We start from the raw sequence: 18763 nt of genomic DNA on the forward strand, positions 1-18763 counted from the left end.
TGATTGACCAATACACCCAGGTCTTTCTCCTCCTTTGTCATTTCTAGTTGATAAATCCAGATCTTAAAACAAAAATTCTTGTTGTTAGTCCCTAAGTGCACAACCTTGCACTTTACACCATTACATTTCATCCCATGTCTATCACTCCAGTTTTCAAGGTTGTCCAAATCTTCATGGAGCCTACAAGTAGAAGAATTATGTGGTGCTCAAAAATGTAGTCCCCCTTGGACGAGATCTTCCCCACCTTACTTTCAACACTGATTCCAATTGGTCAGGTGTCAAAGGTAGCTTAATTTGGCCATTATATCATTGGAAATACTTCCACTGTCTTGAGGTTTGGATCAGGCCTTCATTATCTTATATGTTAAGAAGGCCATTTTCCTCCCTGATCAATAAAGGCTTCTCACATGAGATGAGAACAGATGGATCCAGCTCACTTTTAAATCCTGCCCAGCTTGGTTATTACCTTATGATTGATGGTTGTTCAGTGACCTGTGTGAAAAAGTTTCTCAGTCCAGTTCCTGGTGGACAGATGCAAAGACACTAATGAAATAAAAATGTCAGTCTTAGCTTAGAGTCCAAGGGTTGAATGAGTACTGGGTCTGGATCCAGAACTACCTTCTCAACCTTAGAGGATATCCCTCCAAGAACAGCACCAAGGCATATTTCAAGGCCATGTGGAGAACCTTGTACAGCTGCTGACCTGTGAATAAAGAACCTGATTCAAATCCCATTGAAGATAATGGAAGACTTGACAATGACTTCAGTGGGCTTTGGATCAAACCCAAAGTGAGGATGGCCATCCATCAAAGATTAGTTAAATAATATTTTTTTAAAAATATGTGGCTTTAAAAACTTTGTTTTATAATAAACATTATTTCTTCATGCCTCAATATCATAGATTAACACAATCATCTTGTATGAGTATTACTTCTCATTTCTCAGTAGAGATATTTCTGATAGCAGTTCTAATTCATTTTTTAAGCAATTATTCCGAAAGGTAAAGAAAAGTTAATTATAATCTAGACCCATCATTGATCCAACCCACCTTTTTCTAATGGTAAAGTTGCTATTGGTTTTGATATACTGTTAACCCCCTTTTGTTACCTAACTCTACAATATTTGTGAATTAAGTGCTACCTTTCAGTCATACACCCCTGCCTTTATTATTTCCTTATTGTTCAAGGTTCAGATGTATTCATTTCTCTGTACAAGCCAAGAAAAACACCTCCACCTCCCTCCCACTCAGTCCATACCTTTCTCTTTTTTCATGAAAACCTGTGATTTAACTTTTTTTGAACTCAGATAGACAGAACAATGAGCATGAGAAGTGCATTCTAGTTCAAGTGATACCTGGCAATTACTTCAACATTTACTTTGTCTTGTAAGGTTTTTCCTCTCAAAACTTAGAGCTAGATTCACGAAGGGATTTGGGTATCTAACTGCCACTCTAGTCACCGAAATCCAAAATTTAGATCCTTAAAACCCCTGCTCAGCTGCAGTCTCCCCTGTAGGTACCTAAGTTGCTACTGATAAAGTCTCCTTGGCTCCTAAATTTCTGCTGGTGGGCATGTGGAAAGCCACATCTGTCCTGCCACATGGCATCCAGCTCATATGTAACCCCAATAGCATCCTCAAACCAGATGTTTTACACATCTCACCTGCAGGTCCCCAATAAGCATGCTCTGAGAACTGATTATAATAATTCTAAAAATCCATGTCATTTGGTGCCAATGTCTTAGCACCAGGAGTGTTTGAGGAGGCCCCTAGTGCTGAATCCTGACATGACACTCATTGTGAGCATGAGTTTACAAGAGTGGGAGGAGTGCATAAGGATGATCCCTCTGGAGTCGGAGTTGCCAAGTTTTATATCATTAGCTTTTTTTATTTTTTTTAAAAAAAGCTGTTCATGATTTCAATAACAGCAAGACTCCTCTTGTGAATGTTTAAGATAAATGGCAAGATATCCACCACTTCCCTACCCTCTTTGCAGCTGGGAGTGAGGTTGCCCACCACGTTTTATTGTTTCCAATAGGACTGAAGCCAGGCTTCTTTTGGTGAAGCATCCTCTGTTCTGTAAGGTGACAGAGGGAGGTTACTGTTGGGATCAAATGAATGGGGTGGGATCAGAACAGTAGAATCTGGAAGGAAGGGAGAGAGACTGAGGGGCAGGTGAATGGGTGGAGGGAGAGGGAAGAGAAAATGGAATATATGAGTAGCAGCATATTGAAGGGAAGTGAGTGGAGGCAACTGGGGGAAAGGGTGGGGAGGATGGGTTTGGAGGCAGGAGGTGGATGGAAAAGGAATGGTCACTCCCGCACCCCAGAAATTAGTAGACAGCAAGTGGCAAAGGTGGGGAGGTCCTCCTTGCACAAACATGCAGAAGTTCGGAAAATTCTGGTGCTTTATTATCAAAAGGTTTGAAAGGATTAAAGCCTGTAGATGAAAGCCTGCACCGCCATCCTTGAATAAGCAGTTATTAAGTTGTTCTAGAACTTTATAGCCACAATTGGACTGTGTGCAGCCAAAAACCCATTAGTAAAACTATCACCTGAGGTATGTTTCCAATTGCTAAACAGCTTGGGCATTATCTGAACCTCTTATCCATAAAGCACTTAGACATTATAATTAGATTTTAGAAAGACATCGATTGATTAGCTCCTATCCTCATTTCGGAAATGATACCCCCTCATGGATTTTAGTGTCTATTTCCACTAATGTCTACAGTTTAGAATCTCATAATATATTTAACTCTGGTCTATTGATACAGTATCTGCAACTGAATAAAATTAAGCTTAGAATAAGCAGGATCCAATAGGTCCTCTAAGCTTTACAGATGTTTTCATGCTGATGCTCAGAGTTGACACGGCTTTATGCCTCTCTTCCACACAGAGTAGATTGCATTATGATTATTTTGTGCCCCTCAGTTTTCCAGTTACTAATAATCAAATAGCATCTCATTCAAAACTAGGCTGCAAGGCTACATTGCTTCCTTGCATTGGCTGAGAACTGATTTTTAACTAGAAATATGCAGACTTATTTCAAACTAATTTTGAACTTGCTCGAATACTGAAGGTTTAAAATTTCTGTTTGAACCTTGAGTTTTTGCTTAAAGAGAGACTGTGAGGGAAAAGGGGAAAAAAGCAATAAACCTTAATTGTAGACAGGAGAGGAGAAATTCTAGTATTAAATACCAGGAGCCAAATACTTAAAATGGGGTCTCAAAGTGGCCTTTGTTTTACAAGAGCAATTATTATTTACTATTTGTATTACAAATAGCACACAGCAGCCGCAATCAGTAACAGGGAGTACTGTGATAATGTTAAATTATTTGAAAGAGACAATTGTAAATATTTTAATGGCAGCCACTGTATTGAAAACTTGCATAAAATCTACAGAACTACAGAACGGAGCATTTAAGTGGGCTAATGATTTCCATATCAGAAACAGAACAGAAATAATGCATTAATAATCTTGCCCATATGGCACCCATTTTTCAAAGACTGTACCTCACTCGGCACATGTATACAAAGTGGTGTAGATGGCAGAAGGACGGCTAGATGGGCTGGTTGAAAACCCAATCCTTGTGCACATTGAATAGACCTGGAGAGCCTTTTGCTCCTAGTGGCACCAGACACCCCGAAGTATTCCTGGCCCCACCCCTTGCTACACCAGAAAAAACAGCTGAGTGTGTGTGTGTGGGGGCAGGTGAGTACATATTGCAAAAGGGTGTCACATCCCCCTTCTACCATTGACTGCCTAGTTCCCTTGGAGCAATTCTAGATCATAGAATCATAGAAATGTAGGGGTGGAAGGGACCTTCAGAGGTCATCCAGTCCAGGGGTGCTGAGGCAGGATCAAGTAAACTTAGACCACCCCATCAGGTATTTGTCCAACCTGTTCTTAAAAACCTCCAATGACCAGGATTCCACCACCTTCCTTGGAAGCCTATTCCAGAGCTTAAATAGTACCTTTATAGTTGGAAAGATTTTCCTAATATCTAACCTAAATCTCCCTTGTTGCAGATTAAGCCCATTCCTTCTTGTCCTCTCCTCAGTGGCATGGAGAACAATTGATCACCATCCCCTTTATAACATATTTGAAGACTGTTAATGGGTGCCCCCTTACTCTCCTTTTCTCAAAACTAAACATGCCCAGGTTTTTTTTTTTTTAAACTTTCCTCTGTTAGTCAGGTTTTCTAAACCTTTTATCATTTTTGTTGCTTCCTTCTGGATTCTCTCCAATTTGTCCACATCTTTTCTAAAAGTGTGACTCCAGAATTGAACACAGTACTGCAGATGAGGCCTCACCAGTGGTGAGTAGAATGGGACAATTACCTCCCATGTCTTATATGTGACATTCCAGTTAATATATCCCAGATTTATATTAGGTTTTTTTTGCAGCTGCATCATATTATATTCCATTTGTCAAAATCATTTTGAATTCTAATCCTGTCCTCCAAAGTGCTTCCAATCCCTCCAAGCTTGGTGTCAACTGCAACATTTATAAATATACTCTCCACTCCATTATCCAATATTGAATTGTACCAGACCTAGGGCTGACCTCTGTGGGACCCCAGCAGATACACCCCATAATTTGACAGCAAACCATTGATAACTACTCTTTGAGTCAGTCTTTCAAACAGTTGTGCACATATCTTACAGTAATTTCATCTAAACTCCATTTTCCTAGTTTTAGAATGTCATGTGGGACTGTCAAAAGCATTACTAAAAATCAAGATAAATCACACCCACTGCTTCCCCTCTAGCCCATAGGCCAGCAACCTAGTTACTGGATGAGAGAGCCAGATTGCGTTTGAGGACTCCTGCTGGTTAGGAATCCTACCACCTTTGAAGGTAGAATACCTTTCATACATCCTTTGATACACATCTTACATACAATAAGATATTCAAAACTCCTTTCCTAGTATTGTTTTAGAAACTAGAGGGTTGTTGTTGTTTTTTGTATGCCAGAAGGTGCATGCACATGACTTGTACAGGTTAAGCAAACTGTCTCATTTGTTTATTTTTTTTACAAAAAATAGTTCCCATAATATACATATAAACTTTCAATAGTGCTAGCTTGCTCTATTTGTGAGGATGTTTTTCCATATTCCATTATGCTGATAAACTGAATCAGCTTCACCTGTTACATTATTAAGTATTCCCTTGGCCACTTCAGAGTTGTCAGATGACTGAATTTTTAGTAGAGATTTAATTTAGCATTCTAATAAGCCTGTAAAATGTAAAATTTCATTTATAGGAGCATTTACAAAGTCTAAACTGAGTATGCCATTTAGAATGACCTGCCTCATGAGATTGGTGAGATCAAGAAGAGATTTAAGACTTCTCTCCCACCTTCTTTGAGAGAAAAAAACAACACCTTTTTTGGTTGATGGCATAGTTCAATGTTCTGAATGAGGTTTGTAGTACCAAGCTTGCATGGAACTATGGCTCTGATTCAGCAAAGCACTTATGGACACACCTAAGTCCATCCTGCTTTTTAGCAAAATCCTTAAGCATGTGCCCACATCCCTTATGGAATAAGAATCTATATGTTCAAATCCTGGCATAGTCAACTCAAGCTCTTCCTCCTTTTAAGGGAAATAAATTGAGTTCCATGAAGTTTAGAAAGAGGTCTTAAAAACCCACGGTCCTGTCCACGTTTTGTATACACAGATTTACCTATGGCACTTCCTGTAAGAATAGGAATTTATGCTGTTGTAAGTGGACAAAATAACTTACTCTCCCTACACTACTTAGCAGGGAGCTGTCTTTTTTTGCTTTTGCACATTACTCCAGAATAGATCCTTTTCAGTTATGTCATAATGCTGCATTAAGTTAAATAATTTAATGTTAAGGGTGCTAAGGAAAGAAACCATTCACAGCTGGCATCTCCTAGCGGTCAGGCAGGGCATGGCAGGTCCTCTTTTCTCCTAGTGCCCCTGTTGAGAGCCACTGTAGTCCTGAAATGATCTGGCCCACAGCCCCCTGGCCAGGTCACATGTTTAATGTCCACCCATTTTGCGGTATAGAAAGTCCAACAATAGGGTAGCCCTCTGGGCTAGGAGAGGGTCTATAGATCTCACTCTGGGTTGAGGTTTCGGGTTTGTCCTTCAGGCTTTAGGGCCTTCTCTTCCCTAGACTCTCCATATCAGGGATTCACTTCTGCACCCCTTAAAGGTAATAGGGGAACTCAGGACACCCTCTTCATCAGCTACCAATCCAGAGCCCCATGTAGGCATCTATGTCCTGCATTACCGAAGTACTATACTGCTGCCTTTCTGGACTCCTTCCCACCCATCCCTACTTTCCCCTTTGTATAAGGGCATCAAATACATGGAAATCAAAGATAATGTCTCAGATCTTCTATAAATTCAAAATCTTCTTTTCTTTGGGTTTTGGGCCACACTATAGTCAGGTGTCAGGCTACAGGAGCTCCTTCCCAGGAGCTCAGAATTCAGGTCAGCTCACCTCCACAGTCCGCTGCCTTATTGAACCTGGCCTGCTCCCCCTTTGAGCTCCTCCTCCAAGTCATGCATGCATTGCAGGTGTGGTGGGATGGGGTTGCCTGGGCCCAAAGCAGCTGCTTAAGTCCTTCCCTTACTGGTGCGGGGTATAGTCATCAACAAATGGTACCTTGCCCTCTCAGTGGGGAAAAAAAAAAATCTGTGTTTTGGTGGGCTGCTGCAGCTCGGTGGAGTAACTCAAAGTTGTATGGTTGAAGAGATAAGTACTACTGCAGTATTTGTGTATTGGTTTCTTTCATGGAGTTCAACCAGCAGAGACAGGCATGGTCAGTCACTAGTGAGAAATGGTTCCCCAGTAAATAATAACTCTGAGCATCCATGGCCTGCTTCACAGTCAAAGACTTCTTCTCAATGACCAAGTGAACTTTTTCCCGAGGGAACATCTTTCGACTTATGTAGAGGATTGGGTGTTCCTCTCCACCAACTCCCTGGGAAAGGACTGCTCTGCAGAGCTATCCCTTGGGTAGGACAAATTGGGGTGACCACTCTGAGCCCCATGCTTTGGGGGGCCCCGGCAGGCCAATGCGAGAGCCGGTCTGGTCAGTCCCAGAAGAGAAGAATCTTTCACTTCCACCCCAGGCCCCACACCTACATAGGGACAGCCCTGCTGCTCTGAGTCCTACATCTGAAGTGTCTGTGCAGAAAGAAGGGTTTTTGAACATTCAGGCTTTGGCACAGGTGATCCTTTAACTTTGTAAACACTGCATCACAGGCTTCAGAACAGATAACATTTTGGGACTACCCTCCTTCACAAGGTCTGAGGGATGCTGCAATCATGGCGAATTTGGACAAATTCCCTATAATACCCTGCCAAATACAAGATGCATTGCACCTGCTTCTTTGTTGTTAGTATGGGGCATGATGCTAAGACTTCTGCATTGGGACTAGTGGCTGAAATTGGCTCTTTCTTACTGTACAGTCAAGATACATGACCTCTTGGTTCCCCTTCATGCATTTAGCTGGGTTTTCCATAAGTCCCAAATCTTTGAGGGACTGCAGTAGAACAGTGACCTGCCATGTGGTTGCTCTAGTTCTGGCTATAAATAACAATGTCATCAAAATATGCTAGTGTGTACTGCCTGTGTAGTCAAGGCACTTGGTCCCTCTATTGTTGGAACATCAGTGCTTCCCCACAGAGGCCAGATGGCATGGTGCGGAACGGATAAAGACTGAATGGAGTGACAAAGGCCTTCTTTTCCTGGGACTCAGACATCAAAGGGATCTGCCAATACCCTTTTGTCATATCCAGAGTGATTATATATCTGGCTGCTCCCAGGTGTTCCTGGTGTTAGTTTACACTGGGTGTCATATATATAAAGGGAAGGGTAAACACCTTTAAAATCCCTCCTGGCCAGAGGAAAAGTCCTTTCACCTATAAAGGGTTAAGAAGCTAGGATAACCTCACTGGCACCTGACCAAAATGAACAATGAGGAGACAAGATACTTTCAAAAGCTGGGAGGAGGGAGAAAAACAAAGGGTCTGGGTCTGTCTGTATGCTGCTTTTGCTGGGGACAGAACAGGAATGGAGTCTTAGAATTTAGTAAGTAATCTAGCTAGATATGCATTAGATTATGATTTCTTTAAATGGCTGAGAAATTAAGCTGTGCTGAATAGAATGGATATTCCTGTCTGTGTGTCTTTTTGTAATTTAAGGTTTTGCCTAGAGGGATTCTCTATGTTTTGAATCTAATTACCCTGTAAGGTATTTACCATCCTGATTTTACAGAGGTGATTCTTTTTCACTTCTATTAAAATCCTTCTTTTCAGAAACTGAATGTTTTTTCATTGTTCTTAAGATCCAAGGGTTTAGGTCTGTGGTCACCTATGCAAATTGTTGAGGACTTTTACCAAACCTTCCCCAGGAAGTGGGATGCCAGAGTTGGAGGATTTTGGGGGGAAATAAATAAACCCAGATAAATGTTTGGTGGTGGCAGTGGAAGTCCAAGGACAAAGGGTAAAATAGTTTGTACCTTGGGGAAGTTTTAACCTAAGCTGGTAAAAGTAAGCTTAGGAGGTTTTCATGCAGGTCCCCACATCTGTACCCTAGAGTTCAGAGTGGGGGAGGAACTTTGACACTGGGCATTGGGTATGCAACAAATTTTGATATTGCATTAACCTTTCTAAAGTTGATACAGAAGCGTGTCATGCCATCTGGTTTTGCTACAGAACAATGGGACACCTCCACTCACTGTGCGATTCTTCTACTACTCCCAGGTCTAGCATTGCTTTTAATTCCTCCTGGATGGTTTCCCACATTTTCTGAGGAAGTGGCTGAGGGGTTTCCTGTACCTGTCATCCTGGGTCTGTGGCTATGTGGTTGTAGATCAGGTGGGATTTTCCAGGTAGAGCTGAAAATGTCAAGGAGAAAGACTCAATGTTGTCTCTGGACTTTTCACTCAGGTTGGAGATCTTACCCCATCTGTGTGATCTCAGAACTTGGATCATAGATTCCTGGGGACCTAGTTCAGGGTCAGGATGTTAAGGTATTGTTAGTAGTCCTTCTCTGTCCTTCCAAGCCTTTAGAATGTTAACATGATATAGCTGGCTTCGTCGGTGGACTTGAGCATTTGCTGGGCCTCTTATCCAGGTCAGGCCAGAGTCACAGTATTGACTCACTGCAATCCCTGGTGGCTGATGGGGTTGAGCTTGGGTTGTGGCTCCATGTAGGCGGATTTTACTGGTTGGCCCTCATTTCGGGGCAGACTGGTTCTCTAACCCCAACACAAATATCCCTTGGCATCCCAGGTCATAGGTCCATGGCCATGTAATTTTCGGTCAGGAGTACAGTTTTTACTAGAGTCTCAGGCCAATGCTTCAATACTGAGTCTTGTCCCTGGTGGGGAGTATCTGGGTGAATTGTTCTATTAAGATCAGCTCTGCTACCTATGTCCTGGATCATATTTTGGGCTGCAACCAGCACCAACAGTGGTCCTTAGCTTCTGGGCCACCACGCGAGGCTGGGCCCCATGTTGAACTTTTCTTCCTAAAAGCGACAATGGTAGATTTCTTCTGTTATATCCAAGTAACCCAAAATAGTGGTCTTGACTCAGAAATAGTCCTGTGTGGCCTTAGGGTCTAGTCCCCTATAGGCAGCATGAGCCAGTCCTATCAAATATGGGGCCAGCAAAATGGCTCAGTGTGTGGGGGCAGAGGGTACTGTCCAGGTTTTGCCACTTGTTCAAACATAACTCGAAAGGCCATGGGGCTGTGTTCTGCTCCCATCTTTGTGAATTCCATTGGGACTGTGGGGACAGAAGATGAGCTCAGGGTTCCTGTGGGAGGATTTGTTGCAGCCCCCAATGACAATATGTGTATCAACATCTGTTGGAGAAGGCCCTTCTGTTGCTGGGCAGCCAGTTCTTTTATGAGCTGCTTCCGGTGTTGTAGGGGGAAGGCTGCTTGTTGCTACTTGTTGGGCAGCCATTTGTTGCAACAGCTATTGGTGGTATTCTTGGCTTGATGCTGTTGCTTACCCATCATCCATTCTAACAGCTTCTCCTTGTCCATCTTTCTGGATAGGCGTTGTCTGCCCAAAGGCTGGTCACCTGGTTGAGGGGAGGCAGGGACGCTGGACTTCAACTCTTTTTTCAGTCACACCCTTTTAGCAGGATTGGGATGAGATGCCCATGTTCTCTACCAGTTGTGAAGGGGTTCACTCACCGCAATCTTCAGTGGTACTCACTATTGAAATTTTTGCGGATCCTTCATGATGAAGGGTACTATATAAATAAGAGACTTTATTAATACTCTTCCCTCAAATTACACATTGCTTTTATAAAGATATTTTTCTTATGAAATTGAGCACTCCTTGCACCAAGGGAACAATACAAGAATCTGTGTGATTAATTTTGTGACCTGACATATTTTACATTTGATTGTGTTGCTTGGTACCTGATCTAATTTTTTGCAACAATTATTATATAAAAGATCACTGGTCAAAGAGGAAAAAAGCACACCTGTTAACAGACCAGTGGGCATGCCTTAATCAGCTGTTGAATTTGCCAAATTGTTTCAGTTAAAAAAACAACCCTAATTTTTTTTTTCCAAAGAAACCAAAAATTTTGCTCTGACATTTTTGAAACAAAATGTTGCATTTTTTCTGATTTGAAATGACTTTGTTTCCAACTTTCCTTTAAGCTTTTAAAAACAAACAGATTTTAAAATGATTAATTAAAATGAAATTTTTCATTTAAGTTTGAGTAAATCTTTTTGTTTTACCCCCCAAAATTATTTTTGTTACTTTTCAATTTGCTGAAAATTTTCATTTTTTTCTTCAGTTTTCTTCATTTTTTTTCTTGCAATTGCCAGCAAACCAGACGGCCATTGTACATACAGCTTTAGTTTTTATCCAGAAGCACTGCTCTTTAGCTCAGCAGCAAATAATTCATCGTCCCTATTATATCTTTGTAGATCCAGATGGGCACAGATAACATGGGACTGTGCATAATAATGCTAATTTTGTTCTGTACACTAGGATGTTGGCTGATTACTAGATGATGAGTTGGTCCTAGCAGAATGTTTAAAGAAAAGCCCACCATCAAAACAAAACACTTATAATAGGGGACTCAGAAAGATGACATCCCCATGTTCTCAAAGTAATGTCCAATGTCATGTATAATAACTAGTTTCATTATTGTCATGGATTTCTCAAAGAGTTTCATAGATCCATAGATTTGAAGGCCAGAAGGGATCATTAGTCTGACTTCCTGCATAACAGGCCACTGAACCTCACCCAGTAATTTTTGTCTGAAGTCCAAATTTCTGTTTGAGCTGTAGTTTGTCTTTGAGAGAGACATCCAGTCTTGATTTAAAGACTACAAGAGATGGAGGATCCACCACATTCCTAGGCAAGCTATTCCAATGATTAACTACCCTTGATGTTAAACATTTGAACCGTATTTTTGGTCTGAATTTGTCCAGCTTCAGCTTCCAGTGGATCTTGTTACCTTTTCTGCTAGATTTAAGATCCATCTTTTGTTTGAAATCTCTTCCCCATGTAAGTCCTTATACACAATAATGAAGTCACCTCTTAACTGTTTCTGGGTAGACTTAGTAGATTGAGGTTCTGAAATCTTTCATTATTCATCATATTTTCTTTCTCACTGAATCTTTCCTTTAACTCTTTTCTGAACCCTTTCCAATTTTTCAACATCCTTTTTAGAAGTGTTCCCATCAGAACTGGGAATAGTATTCCAGTAATGGTCTTGCTAATGCTCTATACATATCCACTGTAAACAGATGTTCTGAGAGCTCATGTTCAGCTGGTTATCTGTCATTACCCCTAAATCCTTTTCAGTGTCACTGCATTCCAGGAGATTGCATAAATGTTGTTGTTACTACGGGTTCTGGAGGTGTTGCTGCACCCCACCGGCTTGAAGTGGTTTCCATTATATACAGGGTTTACAGTTCAGTGGCTCTCAGTACGCTCACTATACAAATTGTTCCAACACCCCTGGGAGACTGTCTCCTATCCTGTGTGACCGGTATTTTTTGTTTCTAAAAGTATGACCTTATATTTGGCTGCATTAAAACAGGTATTGTTCAAATGGGCTCATCTAACCAAGCAATGCAGGTTGATTTTCTTTGAGATCATTGATAGACATTGAATAACATTAGGCCGAGAAAAAAATTCTTTCAGGCTTCCACCAGAAGCACCCTTCTAGGATGAAGATTTCCATTTCCATTTTTTAATCCACCAGTTAAGTTTTTATTCATGCAATATGTGGTACATTGTTTTTTTCTGTTTTTTTAATCATTTTTTTAAATATCTTGCAGGGCTAAGTCAAACACCTTAGAGAAGTCTAAATACATTATATCAACTTTAACTTTTTTCCTAGTTATCTGGAGCTTCTCCAGTGTTCCAAGATTTGAGGGTTTTTTTAAACCAATATTAATGGTTCAGAGAACTCCTTGGCTATTTTTTGATACTCTTTGGTACAAGTTATCTGGTCCTGTTGATTTAAAAGTAGCAGTGGTTAGACCACTGGCTCTGGGAGATCCAGGTTCATGTCCCCCCTCTGGCAGAGAGGGAGAAAGCATTTGAAGAGGGGTCTTCCACCTCTCAGGACTTACACACACTAAATCAGCCCCACCCACAGAGACCTTGCTCTCTACACAGACAAATAAAGAGTGGAGGTAAAGGAAATATTATTATCCCTTTTTACAGATGTGGAAGTGAGGCAACAAGAATTAAGTCACTTGCTGAAGATCACACAGAAGATTTGGGTTCCCTTCCTGGCTCTTCCCAAGTCTTAGTCCAGTGCTTTGACCACAAGATCATCCTTCCCTCTGTTTCAGGACATACAGCTCTGCAGCTGGAATTTTTGCTCCTCTGACAAGTGATTGGAGCCCACTGAAAGTGATGACCCTTTGTTAGGGGAGGTTCAGATCCTCTTAGCATACCCAATATATCTGATCAAATGTAATTTTTTCTTCATTTTTCTAGCCAGAGGGTTAATGAATTCCACATCTGAACATTGAGGGGTGTGGAGACAAAGAGTAAAGGGTCACACAAATGGTAGCTCAGAATGAGTAAGTGGAAAAACCTCTTTATCTTCAATTTATTTCCAATCATCAAAAAAGCAATGTAACAAGAAAAGCATCTGTGTTATGGTTTTGGTGCCGAAGAAACTAGAAATGTGTTGAAAAGCCCAAAAGGAATTATCTTCAGTTCTTTCAGGGGGGAGGATGATAGTAGTTTGTACCTTGCTAATGTTGTGTGCCTGATTTTGTCACATTGTGTAATGAATCAGCAGAACTGTGAAAACCCTGCAGGTTCTGGTCAGGAGCTGAATGTGGGAGTGTGATTTGCAGGAACTGAAGCAAACCAGTCCTGATGGGCTTGTTTGTTTGGGGCAGAATTCAATAAGCTCAAACCTCCAAGGATCTTTCAAGCATTGGGGTTGATAGGGAAGAATGCATGAAGAAGGGAGTGTGAGAAGGATTCAAAAAAGAGGACTGAAGAAAGCATAGGCATCAAGATTAGGAGGGAAGGTGATCAGATTTAGAAGGCAGAGTTGTACCCAGGACAGAGTTTTACTGAGTTTTGATGGTGTGGGAGCGGAGAGCTGTAGTGTTGAAATTAAACCATTTCCAGGGATAATTACAGCTAAGCAGGTTAAGGGAAATGAGTTTACAGTGATCTGTATTAAGTTAAATTTAAATATGGACAAAATGGAGTCAGAAATTGTTGTAATTCCATTGTTTTGGCTGAAAGCACAACATCTAGAATGGTAAACAAATTCACAAGGCCTTTTAGGGTATGCCTAAACTGCAGCTGGGAGCTAGCTCCCCAGTCCCAGAAGACAGATTTGCATGAGTCAGTGCACTAAAAATAGCTGAACAAAAGATTTAATTTCTAAGATGTATACGATTTCGATTGAAAAAGATGTTAAGAAAACAACCCAGATGAAAAGATGGGAGAGGGATTTGGGTCTCTATATGGAAAAGGGGATGTACATCTTCAATTTGTGTAGCTCATAAAGAAAAAAAAATGGAGAAGTTACTTTATAGATGGTATTTGACTACTAAGAAGGTGCTCTGTTGGAGGGGTTCCAGGGAAAGAGGAACATACTTGCACATGTGACAGTTGTGCCTGGGAATTAGGTTTGAGGAGGAGATTGGAGAGATTCATTTTATGACAAAATGCCGGCTTCCTAGAGGTCCCCTGACCTGCTAACTTAATGCTCCAGTAAAGAACGTACATTTTAAACCAACACCACATTGATTTTTTTATCATTAGCAGCAAGACATTGTATTGCACATTATTGGAAAAAAGTAACTTCTATGCAATTGTGGTATAGTAAAACATGGCATGTCCTTGTAATGGAAAAGCTTCCGCACCAAGTTCATATGCAAGAGAAGTGCCAAAAAGAGGATAGGTATTGAGAAATGTGGTGATTCTTTTTAGCATACCCAAAGGAGGAGGACTCCCCAGCCAGAATCTTTAGCCAGGTTCTTTGAATATTAACCTGATCCTCAATAAGTAATGTATTTGATGTAGTATGTTATCATTTTATTGTAATTTTGCCAATAAATAATACTAATAATTAATCATAAACATAACAGCAATGTGGACATTGCGGTTGAGGCTGGAGCTTCCATCCTACCTTGTAGGCTTGGGTTATTATTTCTTTATGTATTTGTTATCCTCTTCTTAGGTTCTATCTGTTTGATCTCAAATTTGGACAAACTGGAACTGATTCATAGTTATTATACTGCTACTATAACAAGAGCTGTACATCAAAGGTGTGCAAGCAGCTCTGTTTCTGAAAACAGCTCTGTTTCTGTTTCTGGTGGTAAAAATCAAGGTAAACCAAAGTCAGATGCTTTTGCCAACCTAGAAATGGAACGCCAAAGAGTGGCCTATGGGGTATCCTGTCCTACTCTATAGTGCTCCTGTGAATGAAACTAGATTAGAAAAGTTTATTTTTCCTTTTCATTATTATATATGTCTGTTACCTGTCCTTAGAGCAAGATATTTATTTAACTGGACTTTGGAGCTAATGTTTTCATTTTGACTCGTCTTTTCCTCAGTGGGACTTTACAGCAAGCCCTTGTAAATGGTAGGAAGGACTCTGGGGGGGGGGGGGGGAGGAATTGGAGTGTTGTTTTTGAATGGTTTTACTTTCTTCAATTACATTTTTTTTTTAGTTTAATAAACCTGAAAATAGTTTTCTTGTTCAGTTGCTTAGGCTAGTGAAGAACTGCTTTGCATAACAAATAAGCCCAAGGATAAACTGTTTAATGTTGTAGTAGTAAAAAGTGCTAAGTAAAGTCCCAAAGTGACATTTTAAAGTCAGGACAGCAGGGCTTGAACTTAACATGAAAGTAAGTGGAGATCAGTGAAGATATGTGAGTGGGGGATGATGTATGAAAGAATAGGCCTTATTTGGAAAAATATTATACATTAAAGATGTGTATAATTGGCAACTAGATCACATTACCACTGCTTTACACATGGAAACTTAATTTTTCATGTGATATTACTATACTGATTTTTCATTTACCAATTTTACAGCTCTTATTTCATGTTTTTTAAATAGAATTATCCCATCTTTTAGTCTGAATACAACAGTGTTGACATTTGCCTTAAAGCAGCTGTTCTTTTAAAAAATTCATATTTTTCTGAGTCAAATGTAACCCTTTATTCTCACAATTCTGTACAGGCTTCTGACAGAATAGAAAGCAAAAGGAGGTAAAATGTTTAAGTATCAGAACCAGGTTAACCTTCCAAATGCTGTGAATGTTTTTCTTCTTTATGTGCGGTTATTGAAGGTCTTGTTATGTTAATGAAAATTATTTTACAATCAGTCAATGCATGTATTTCTGACAGGAATGATAATATGCCCTTTAAAATCAGACTCCCTTTTGAGCTACAGTAAACTTCAGATGCTAACAGAGCAGCCTAGCTTTGAAGTCAGTGACCACGGCAAATATCAAACATATTTATAGTTGGCTAAAAATGTGCACTTGTAAACTATGTCAGTCAACCCAATCTCTTTAAATCGACCTAGTGCTTTCAAGAATTCACCTGTGACTTAAACTGAACCTACAACTAGTGCTAGCAAACATCTGAAAATCAACTCCCAAGAGAATGTATTTTTTCACTTCACAGCAGTTGCTGATGCAGTCTGTTATGTTTTTCTCACTTCCTATATTTAAAAGGTATTTCAGAGTCTTATCTTCCACCTGCAGTGATCTTATTAATTCATGTAACTTGTTTTTTTATTAGGAGGTAGTGAGGAGAAACTATTTTTGAAAATAATTTAGCAAACAATCAAGGGAATCAAAAAGTAACTATTTCTGTAGAAGCCGATTATAACAGTGATATTATGAAATAAACTAAACAAAACAACGACAAACTATTTCCCATTACTTCAAGTTCATGCTTTTATATTTAATTGTAGCTTTGTCCTTCAGTGAGGTTGTGACAGGGCTCTACTCACTATGCTAGCGCCTCCCGCTGGTCGTCTTGGGGATCAGATCCGCAAGTCAGTATGCCCACTTCTGGTGGTATCTTGCTCACTATCATTTCTACTCCTGGACCCACATCACTCTGGCTATGCCACGATCTGTGCTTCTCCCCTTCTGGGGACCAGTACTGCAGTCCAACTGTCCAGCCATTTCCTCAGTGGCAAGTGGGGGGGACCCAAGCCCACCCATTACTCTGGGTTCTGGTTCAGGGACCCTGCAGATGGCAGCCATGTGCTGCATCCCTTCCAATCTCTCAGTACATTTCCCTGGGCCACTTCCCCTTACCTCAGGGCCTCAGCATGCCCATCTTAGCAGCCATCCAGGAGCCCTCTCTCACTCCCCAGTTCCTTCTAGCGCTGCTCTGTCCAGAGTGTTAGCTTTCTTCCGCTTTCAAGGCAGCCAGTTTTCCCTCCTTGAGCTCCAAGGAGTAACTCAGCCTGCTCTGCCCTGCAGCTCTTCTTATATGGGCTTGCCAGGCCCTAATTGGCTGCTCCTAGCAGTCCCTCTCCTAAGGGGTGCTTTTCACGCAGCCTCCCTAGGGCTCTATTAACCCCTTATAGACCAGTGTGGAGTGGACGCCCCATCACAGAGGTCAGTGTCATTTTTATGCTGTTTCCTCTGTTAATCATTTTAAGTTGAGTGGAGCTAGAGCTCAATCCTTTTTTCATCCAACCTTCAGATGCAGATTTCTTCTTGCTCTCAGTGACATTCCCCAAGGTATAATCTGGACAGCTGAACAGCTGTGTACTCTCAAACCTCCAACCTGGGGTGCCTTTCACACTGCTTTGCTGTGAGACCAACCACTCCTGGCCGCTTCACACACTGCCTCTAGATGCAAAATCACTCCCAGCTGAATGTTATGAGTGCTCTAGCCAGTCATTCCTGAATTATATTAAAGAGTGACACCAGAAAATTCTCAGTCCCAGACTTGTCCCCAGAAATGTGTGTCTTGTACTGCCCAGCAGCCTCCTGGACAATACAAGCTCATAGAAAGTCTGTCATTTCACTAATAGAAAATGATATGCACAAACCCTGTTATCTCAAATGGAGTTTCCCAAACACTTCAATCCAAACACACACTGGGTTAGATAAATCAGTAAAACAAATTTATTAACTACAGAAATATAGATTTTAAGTGATTACAGGTAATGAGTCATAAAAGTCAGAACTGGTTACAAAGAAATAAGTAAAATGCAAACTAATACCTAACATAACAAGCTAAGTGAATTTAAAGCAAAAAGATTTCTCGTACCACATGCTTACAGCAATCATGCTGGATTCCTGCAGCCAGGACCTCTCCCCCAGTTCAATTATGCTTCATTTGTCTTTCAAACATTGTTGATGCCATGAGTAGAAATGTGGGGAGGTGATTTGTGTCCTCTGTTCTCCCTTCTTATAGCATTTCTCTTCTTTGAGAATCATCTCCAGCTGGGGTTCAGGCCACAGCAAGTGTGTTTGCCAAGATGTAAATTTCTCACTCACACCCTTCTTCTTGGCCAAATAATGGTCACTTAACCAGGTGATAGTCCCTTTGATTTTGTTGACACCTGGCTGAGGTGTCAGTTTTCCTTTTCTCCCTGAGGCACTGGTCTGTGCCTACTTTTCTGGAGCATGATCTCAGCAATGTCATAGGGTAGAATCTTATAACTTTAAATACAGTGTTGCCACACACATTTTACCAGGACAATAATGATCAGCAAATTATGAGTTTTCATATGATACCTCACAAGGCATACTTTGATAAGATTTATCATGGTTTTATAAAAAGGATGAACATGAGGGTACAGACTGTCACACTCACCTCTTTTTCTATCCCAAGAACAAAGCATCAGATGCACAGCCCACTGAAGTCAATTGGGAGTTTTTCCATTGACTTCAGTGACATTGGGTTCAAGTCATAAGTGAAAAGGATTTGTTTGGACACTGTTCATTGTTTGGAAGATAGTGGGTCTGGACCTGTTCCTATTGAGGTCAAAGGGAGTTTTGCAATTGACTTCAGTGGGTGCAGGATTGAGCCTACAGTTGGGAAAAGACTTTTCAGTGTTACCAGTCTTCAGTGAATTATTTATATCTTGGGGACTTGAGCATTGTTGGGTGAAACAACATTAGTAATGCTTGAAGAAAATAAATAAATGGGGATTCAGCTGCTTTTCCATTTGGTAGGAAGACAGAAATGTGTCAGGCTTAACACCTAAGAAATATTTTGATTTATCCATAACTACAATACCATGATGCTTATCTGGAGAAAGAATTCTAAA

Source organism: Lepidochelys olivacea, assembly GCF_965140295.1.
Source record: "Lepidochelys olivacea isolate rLepOli2 genome assembly, chromosome: 1".
NCBI lineage: Eukaryota > Metazoa > Chordata > Testudines > Cheloniidae > Lepidochelys > Lepidochelys olivacea.